The sequence below is a fragment of the Spermophilus citellus genome (genome assembly GCF_964194105.1).
Source record: "Spermophilus citellus genome assembly, chromosome: 9".
In the NCBI taxonomy this organism is placed as follows: Eukaryota; Metazoa; Chordata; class Mammalia; order Rodentia; family Sciuridae; genus Spermophilus; species Spermophilus citellus.
In genome coordinates, this window is record NC_138191.1 from 874070 (window position 1) to 884119 (window position 10050).

Consider the following 10050-nt stretch of genomic DNA (forward strand, 5'->3'; position numbering starts at 1 on the left):
CTAACACTGCCCCTCTAACAGTGCCCCTCTAACAGTACCCCTCTAACACTGCTCCTCTAACAGTACCCCTCTAACAGTGCCCCTCTAACACTGCCCCTCTAACACCGCCCCTCTAACAGTGCCCCTCTAACAGTGCCCCTCTAACACTGCCCCTCTAACAGTGCCCCTCTAACAGTACCCCTCTAACACTGCCCCTCTAACACTGCCCCTCTAACAGTACCCCTCTAACAGTGCCCCTCTAACACTGCCCCTCTAACACCGCCCCTCTAACAGTGCCCCTCTAACAGTGCCCCTCTAACAGTGCCCCTCTAACACTGCCCCTCTAACACCGCCCCTCTAACAGTGCCCCTCTAACAGTGCCCCTCTAACACTGCCCCTCTAACAGTGCCCCTCTAACAGTACCCCTCTAACAGTGCCCCTCTAACACTGCCCCTCTAACAGTGCCCCTCTAACAGTGCCCCTCTAACACCGCCCCTCTAACAGTGCCCCTCTAACAGTGCCCCTCTAACACTGCCCCTCTAACACCGCCCCTCTAACAGTGCCCCTCTAACAGTACCCCTCTAACAGTGCCCCTCTAACACTGCCCCTCTAACACCGCCCCTCTAACAGTGCCCCTCTAACAGTGCCCCTCTAACACTGCCCCTCTAACAGTGCCCCTCTAACAGTACCCCTCTAACACCGCCCCTCTAACACCGCCCCTCTAACAGTGCCCCTCTAACAGTGCCCCTCTAACAGTGCTCCTCTAACAGTGCCCCTCTAACACTCCCCCTCTAACAGTGCCCCTCTAACAGTGCTCCTCTAACAGTGCCCCTCTAACACCGCCCCTCTAACACCGCCCCTCTAACAGTGCCCCTCTAACAGTGCCCCTCTAACACTGCCCCTCTAACAGTGCCCCTCTAACAGTGCTCCTCTAACAGTGCCCCTCTAACAGTGCCCCTCTAACACTGCCCCTCTAACACCGCCCCTCTAACAGTGCCCCTCTAACACTCCCCCTCTAACAGTGCCCCTCTAACACTGCCCCTCTAACAGTGCCCCTCTAACAGTGCTCCTCTAACAGTGCTCCTCTAACACTGCCCCTCTAACAGTGCCCCTCTAACACCGCCCCTCTAACAGTGCCCCTCTAACAGTGCCCCTCTAACAGTGCTCCTCTAACAGTGCCCCTCTAACAGTGCCCCTCTAACAGTGCCCCTCTAACAGTGCCCCTCTAACAGTGCTCCTCTAACACCGCCCCTCTAACAGTGCCCCTCTAACAGTGCCCCTCTAACACCGCCCCTCTAACACCGCCCCTCTAACACTGCCCCTCTAACAGTGCTCCTCTAACAGTGCCCCTCTAACAGTGCCCCTCTAACAGTGCCCCTCTAACAGTGCCCCTCTAACACTGCCCCTCTAACACCGCCCCTCTAACACCGCCCCTCTAACAGTGCCCCTCTAACAGTGCTCCTCTAACAGTGCTCCTCTAACAGTGCCCCTCTAACAGTGCCCCTCTAACACTGCCCCTCTAACACTGCCCCTCTAACACCGCCCCTCTAACAGTGCTCCTCTAACAGTGCCCCTCTAACAGTGCTCCTCTAACAGTGCCCCTCTAACAGTGCCCCTCTAACAGTGCTCCTCTAACACTGCCCCTCTAACAGTGCCCCTCTAACAGTGCTCCTCTAACAGTGCTCCTCTAACAGTGCCCCTCTAACAGTGCCCCTCTAACACTGCCCCTCTAACAGTGCCCCTCTAACAGTGCTCCTCTAACAGTGCTCCTCTAACAGTGCCCCTCTAACACTGCCCCTCTAACAGTGCCCCTCTAACAGTGCTCCTCTAACAGTGCCCCTCTAACACTGCCCCTCTAACACCGCCCCTCTAACAGTGCCCCTCTAACAGTGCCCCTCTAACAGTGCTCCTCTAAGAGTGCCCCTCTAACAGTGCCCCTCTAACACTGCCCCTCTAACACTGCCCCTCTAACACCGCCCCTCTAACAGTGCTCCTCTAACAGTGCTCCTCTAACACTGCCCCTCTAACACTGCCCCTCTAACACTGCCCCTCTAACAGTGCCCCTCTAACAGTGCCCCTCTAACAGTGCCCCTCTAACACTGCCCCTCTAACAGTGCCCCTCTAACACCGCCCCTCTAACAGTGCCCCTCTAACACCGCCCCGCTAACAGTGCCCCTCTAACACCGCCCCTCTAACAGTGCCCCTCTAACACCGCCCCTCTAACACCGCCCCTCTAACAGTGCTCCTCTAACAGTGCTCCTCTAACACTGCCCCTCTAACACTGCCCCTCTAACACTGCCCCTCTAACAGTGCCCCTCTAACAGTGCCCCTCTAACAGTGCCCCTCTAACAGTGCCCCTCTAACACCGCCCCTCTAACAGTGCCCCTCTAACACCGCCCCTCTAACAGTGCCCCTCTAACAGTGCTCCTCTAACAGTGCTCCTCTAACAGTGCCCCTCTAACACTGCCCCTCTAACACCGCCCCTCTAACACTGCTCCTCTAACAGTGCTCCTCTAACAGTGCCCCTCTAACACTGCCCCTCTAACACCGCCCCTCTAACAGTGCCCCTCTAACACTGCCCCTCTAACAGTGCCCCTCTAACAGTGCTCCTCTAACACTGCCCCTCTAACAGTACCCCTCTAACAGTGCCCCTCTAACACCACCCCTCTAACACCGCCCCTCTAACAGTACCCCTCTAACAGTGCCCCTCTAACAGTGCCCCTCTAACAGTGCTCCTCTAACAGTGCCCCTCTAACAGTGCCCCTCTAACACCGCCCCTCTAACAGTGCTCCTCTAACAGTGCTCCTCTAACAGTGCCCCTCTAACACCGCCCCTCTAACAGTACCCCTCTAACAGTGCCCCTCTAACACCGCCCCTCTAACACCGCCCCTCAAACAGTGCTCCTCTAACAGTGCCCCTCTAACAGTGCCCCTCTAACACCGCCCCTCTAACAGTGCCCCTCTAACAGTGCTCCTCTAACAGTGCCCCTCTAACAGTGCCCCTCTAACAGTGCCCCTCTAACAGTGCCCCTCTAACACTGCCCCTCTAACAGTGCTCCTCTAACAGTGCTCCTCTAACAGTGCCCCTCTAACACTGCCCCTCTAACAGTGCTCCTCTAACAGTGCTCCTCTAACAGTGCCCCTCTAACAGTGCTCCTCTAACAGTGCTCCTCTAACACTGCCCCTCTAACACCGCCCCTCTAACAGTGCCCCTCTAACACTGCCCCTCTAACAGTGCTCCTCTAACAGTGCCCCTCTAACAGTGCCCCTCTAACAGTGCCCCTCTAACACCGCCCCTCTAACAGTGCCCCTCTAACAGTGCTCCTCTAACAGTGCTCCTCTAACAGTGCCCCTCTAACAGTGCTCCTCTAACACTGCCCCTCTAACAGTGCCCCTCTAACACTGCCCCTCTAACAGTGCCCCTCTAACAGTGCCCCTCTAACAGTGCTCCTCTAACACCGCCCCTCTAACAGTGCTCCTCTAACAGTGCCCCTCTAACAGTGCCCCTCTAACACCGCCCCTCTAACACCGCCCCTCTAACACTGCCCCTCTAACAGTGCTCCTCTAACAGTGCCCCTCTAACACTGCCCCTCTAACAATGCCCCTCTAACACTGCCCCTCTAACAGTGCTCCTCTAACAGTGCCCCTCTAACACTGCCCCTCTAACAGTGCCCCTCTAACAGTGCCCCTCTAACAGTGCTCCTCTAACACCGCCCCTCTAACAGTGCCCCTCTAACAGTGCCCCTCTAACAGTGCCCCTCTAACAGTGCCCCTCTAACAGTGCCCCTCTAACACCGCCCCTCTAACACCGCCCCTCTAACACCGCCCCTCTAACACTGCCCCTCTAACAGTGCCCCTCTAACAGTGCTCCTCTAACAGTGCCCCTCTAACAGTGCCCCTCTAACAGTGCCCCTCTAACACCGCCCCTCTAACAGTGCCCCTCTAACAGTGCCCCTCTAACAGTGCTCCTCTAACAGTGCCCCTCTAACACCGCCCCTCTAACACTGCCCCTCTAACAGTGCCCCTCTAACAGTGCTCCTCTAACAGTGCCCCTCTAACACCGCCCCTCTAACACCGCCCCTCTAACAGTGCCCCTCTAACAGTGCCCCTCTAACACTGCCCCTCTAACAGTGCCCCTCTAACAGTGCTCCTCTAACAGTGCCCCTCTAACAGTGCCCCTCTAACACTGCCCCTCTAACAGTGCCCCTCTAACAGTGCCCCTCTAACAGTGCTCCTCTAACAGTGCCCCTCTAACAGTGCCCCTCTAACACTGCCCCTCTAACAGTGCCCCTCTAACAGTGCTCCTCTAACAGTGCTCCTCTAACAGTGCTCCTCTAACACTGCCCCTCTAACAGTGCCCCTCTAACAGTGCTCCTCTAACAGTGCTCCTCTAACAGTGCTCCTCTAACACTGCCCCTCTAACACTGCCCCTCTAACAGTGCCCCTCTAACAGTGCTCCTCTAACAGTGCTCCTCTAACAGTGCCCCTCTAACACTGCCCCTCTAACAGTGCCCCTCTAACAGTGCCCCTCTAACAGTGCTCCTCTAACAGTGCCCCTCTAACAGTGCCCCTCTAACACCGCCCCTCTAACAGTGCCCCTCTAACAGTGCCCCTCTAACAGTGCTCCTCTAACAGTGCCCCTCTAACAGTGCCCCTCTAACAGTGCTCCTCTAACAGTGCCCCTCTAACAGTGCCCCTCTAACAGTGCCCCTCTAACACCGCCCCTCTAACAGTGCCCCTCTTACAGTGCCCCTCTAACAGTGCTCCTCTAACAGTGCCCCTCTAACACCGCCCCTCTAACACTGCCCCTCTAACAGTGCCCCTCTAACAGTGCTCCTCTAACAGTGCCCCTCTAACACCGCCCCTCTAACACCGCCCCTCTAACAGTGCCCCTCTAACAGTGCCCCTCTAACACTGCCCCTCTAACAGTGCCTCTCTAACAGTGCTCCTCTAACAGTGCCCCTCTAACAGTGCCCCTCTAACACTGCCCCTCTAACACCGCCCCTCTAACAGTGCCCCTCTAACACTGCCCCTCTAACAGTGCCCCTCTAACACTGCCCCTCTAACAGTGCCCCTCTAACACCGCCCCTCTAACAGTGCTCCTCTAACAGTGCTCCTCTAACACTGCCCCTCTAACAGTGCCCCTCTAACACCGCCCCTCTAACAGTGCCCCTCTAACAGTGCTCCTCTAACAGTGCCCCTCTAACAGTGCCCCTCTAACAGTGCCCCTCTAACAGTGCCCCTCTAACAGTGCTCCTCTAACAGTGCCCCTCTAACAGTGCCCCTCTAACAGTGCTCCTCTAACAGTGCCCCTCTAACAGTGCCCCTCTAACAGTGCCCCTCTAACAGTGCCCCTCTAACAGTGCTCCTCTAACACCGCCCCTCTAACAGTGCCCCTCTAACAGTGCCCCTCTAACACCGCCCCTCTAACACCGCCCCTCTAACACTGCCCCTCTAACAGTGCTCCTCTAACAGTGCCCCTCTAACAGTGCCCCTCTAACAGTGCCCCTCTAACAGTGCCCCTCTAACACTGCCCCTCTAACACCGCCCCTCTAACACCGCCCCTCTAACAGTGCCCCTCTAACAGTGCTCCTCTAACAGTGCTCCTCTAACAGTGCCCCTCTAACAGTGCCCCTCTAACACTGCCCCTCTAACACTGCCCCTCTAACACCGCCCCTCTAACAGTGCTCCTCTAACAGTGCCCCTCTAACAGTGCTCCTCTAACAGTGCCCCTCTAACAGTGCCCCTCTAACAGTGCTCCTCTAACACTGCCCCTCTAACAGTGCCCCTCTAACAGTGCTCCTCTAACAGTGCTCCTCTAACAGTGCCCCTCTAACAGTGCCCCTCTAACACTGCCCCTCTAACAGTGCTCCTCTAACAGTGCTCCTCTAACAGTGCCCCTCTAACACTGCCCCTCTAACAGTGCCCCTCTAACAGTGCTCCTCTAACAGTGCCCCTCTAACACTGCCCCTCTAACACCGCCCCTCTAACAGTGCCCCTCTAACAGTGCTCCTCTAACAGTGCTCCTCTAAGAGTGCCCCTCTAACAGTGCCCCTCTAACACTGCCCCTCTAACACTGCCCCTCTAACACCGCCCCTCTAACAGTGCTCCTCTAACAGTGCTCCTCTAACACTGCCCCTCTAACACTGCCCCTCTAACACTGCCCCTCTAACAGTGCCCCTCTAACAGTGCCCCTCTAACACCGCCCCTCTAACAGTGCCCCTCTAACACCGCCCCGCTAACAGTGCCCCTCTAACACCGCCCCTCTAACAGTGCCCCTCTAACACCGCCCCTCTAACACCGCCCCTCTAACAGTGCTCCTCTAACAGTGCTCCTCTAACACTGCCCCTCTAACACTGCCCCTCTAACACTGCCCCTCTAACAGTGCCCCTCTAACAGTGCCCCTCTAACACCGCCCCTCTAACAGTGCCCCTCTAACACCGCCCCTCTAACAGTGCCCCTCTAACAGTGCCCCTCTAACACCGCCCCTCTAACAGTGCCCCTCTAACACCGCCCCTCTAACAGTGCCCCTCTAACAGTGCTCCTCTAACAGTGCTCCTCTAACAGTGCCCCTCTAACACTGCCCCTCTAACACCGCCCCTCTAACAGTGCTCCTCTAACAGTGCTCCTCTAACAGTGCCCCTCTAACACTGCCCCTCTAACACCGCCCCTCTAACAGTGCCCCTCTAACACTGCCCCTCTAACAGTGCCCCTCTAACAGTGCTCCTCTAACACTGCCCCTCTAACAGTACCCCTCTAACAGTGCCCCTCTAACAGTGCCCCTCTAACAGTGCTCCTCTAACACCGCCCCTCTAACAGTACCCCTCTAACACTGCCCCTCTAACAGTGCCCCTCTAACAGTACCCCTCTAACAGTGCCCCTCTAACAGTGCCCCTCTAACACTGCCCCTCTAACAGTGCCCCTCTAACAGTGCTCCTCTAACACTGCCCCTCTAACAGTGCCCCTCTAACAGTACCCCTCTAACAGTGCCCCTCTAACACTGCCCCTCTAACACTGCCCCTCTAACAGTACCCCTCTAACAGTGCCCCTCTAACAGTGCCCCTCTAACACTGCCCCTCTAACAGTGCCCCTCTAACAGTGCTCCTCTAACACTGCCCCTCTAACAGTACCCCTCTAACACTGCCCCTCTAACAGTGCCCCTCTAACAGTGCTCCTCTAACACTGCCCCTCTAACAGTACCCCTCTAACAGTGCCCCTCTAACAGTGCCCCTCTAACAGTGCCCCTCTAACACTGCCCCTCTAACAGTGCCCCTCTAACAGTGCCCCTCTAACACCGCCCCTCTAACAGTACCCCTCTAACAGTGCCCCTCTAACAGTGCCCCTCTAACAGTGCTCCTCTAACAGTGCCCCTCTAACACTGCCCCTCTAACAGTGCCCCTCTAACACTGCCCCTCTAACAGTGCTCCTCTAACAGTGCCCCTCTAACACCGCCCCTCTAACAGTGCTCCTCTAACAGTGCTCCTCTAACAGTGCCCCTCTAACACCGCCCCTCTAACACCGCCCCTCTAACAGTGCCCCTCTAACAGTGCCCCTCTAACACTGCCCCTCTAACACCGCCCCTCTAACAGTACCCCTCTAACAGTGCCCCTCTAACACCGCCCCTCTAACAGTACCCCTCTAACAGTGCCCCTCTAACACCGCCCCTCTAACACCGCCCCTCTAACAGTGCTCCTCTAACAGTGCCCCTCTAACAGTGCCCCTCTAACACCGCCCCTCTAACAGTGCCCCTCTAACAGTGCTCCTCTAACAGTGCCCCTCTAACAGTGCCCCTCTAACAGTGCCCCTCTAACAGTGCCCCTCTAACACCGCCCCTCTAACAGTGCCCCTCTAACACTGCCCCTCTAACAGTGCTCCTCTAACAGTGCCCCTCTAACAGTGCCCCTCTAACAGTGCCCCTCTAACACCGCCCCTCTAACAGTGCCCCTCTAACACTGCCCCTCTAAGAGTGCCCCTCTAACACTGCCCCTCTAACACCGCCCCTCTAACAGTGCTCCTCTAACAGTGCTCCTCTAACAGTGCCCCTCTAACACTGCCCCTCTAACACCGCCCCTCTAACAGTGCCCCTCTAACAGTGCCCCTCTAACAGTGCTCCTCTAACAGTGCCCCTCTAACAGTGCTCCTCTAACAGTGCCCCGCTAACACCGCCCCTCTAACACCGCCCCTCTAACACTGCTCCTCTAACAGTGCCCCTCTAACAGTGCTCCTCTAACAGTGCCCCTCTAACAGTGCCCCTCTAACAGTGCCCCTCTAACACTGCCCCTCTAACACTGCCCCTCTAACAGTGCCCCTCTAACACTGCCCCTCTAACAGTGCCCCTCTAACAGTGCCCCTCTAACAGTGCCCCTCTAACACTGCCCCTCTAACACTGCCCCTCTAACAGTGCCCCTCTAACACCGCCCCTCTAACAGTGCTCCTCTAACAGTGCTCCTCTAACAGTGCCCCTCTAACAGTGCCCCTCTAACAGTGCCCCTCTAACACCGCCCCTCTAACAGTGCTCCTCTAACACTGCCCCTCTAACAGTGCCCCTCTAACACTGCCCCTCTAACAGTGCCCCTCTAACAGTGCCCCTCTAACACTGCCCCTCTAACACTGCCCCTCTAACAGTGCCCCTCTAACACCGCCCCTCTAACAGTGCTCCTCTAACAGTGCTCCTCTAACAGTGCCCCTCTAACAGTGCCCCTCTAACAGTGCCCCTCTAACAGTGCCCCTCTAACACTGCCCCTCTAACAGTGCTCCTCTAACAGTGCCCCTCTAACAGTGCTCCTCTAACAGTGCTCCTCTAACACTGCCCCTCTAACACTGCCCCTCTAACACTGCCCCTCTAACACTGCCCCTCTAACACCGCCCCTCTAACAGTGCTCCTCTAACAGTGCCCCTCTAACAGTGCCCCTCTAACAGTGCCCCTCTAACACCGCCCCTCTAACACCGCCCCTCTAACACCGCCCCTCTAACAGTGCCCCTCTAACACCGCCCCTCTAACAGTGCTCCTCTAACAGTGCTCCTCTAACAGTGCCCCTCTAACAGTGCCCCTCTAACAGTGCCCCTCTAACACTGCCCCTCTAACACTGCCCCTCTAACAGTGCTCCTCTAACAGTGCCCCTCTAACAGTGCCCCTCTAACAGTGCCCCTCTAACAGTGCCCTCTAACAGTGCTCCTCTAACAGTGCTCCTCTAACACTGCCCCTCTAACACTGCCCCTCTAACACTGCCCCTCTAACACTGCCCCTCTAACACCGCCCCTCTAACAGTGCTCCTCTAACAGTGCTCCTCTAACAGTGCCCCTCTAACAGTGCCCCTCTAACAGTGCCCCTCTAACAGTGCCCCTCTAACACTGCCCCTCTAACACCGCCCCTCTAACAGTGCTCCTCTAACAGTGCCCCTCTAACAGTGCCCCTCTAACACTGCCCCTCTAACACTGCCCCTCTAACACTGCCCCTCTAACACCGCCCCTCTAACAGTGCTCCTCTAACAGTGCTCCTCTAACAGTGCCCCTCTAACAGTGCTCCTCTAACAGTGCTCCTCTAACAGTGCCCCTCTAACACCGCCCCTCTAACAGTGCCCCTCTAACAGTGCCCCTCTAACACTGCCCCTCTAACAGTGCCCCTCTAACAGTGCTCCTCTAACAGTGCCCCTCTAACACCGCCCCTCTAACAGTGCTCCTCTAACAGTGCTCCTCTAACAGTGCCCCTCTAACACTGCCCCTCTAACACCGCCCCTCTAACAGTGCCCCTCTAACACTGCCCCTCTAACAGTGCCCCTCTAACAGTGCCCCTCTAACAGTGCCCCTCTAACAGTGCCCCTCTAACAGTGCCCCTCTAACAGTGCCCCTCTAACAGTGCCCCTCTAACACTGCTCCTCTAACACTGCCCCTCTAACACTGCCCCTCTAACAGTGCCCCTCTAACAGTGCCCCTCTAACAGTGCCCCTCTAACAGTGCCCCTCTAACACTGCCCCTCTAACAGTGCCCCTCTAACAGTGCCCCTCTAACAGTGCTCCTCTAACACTGCTCCTCTAACACTGCCCCTCTAACAGTGCCCCTCTAACAGTGCCCC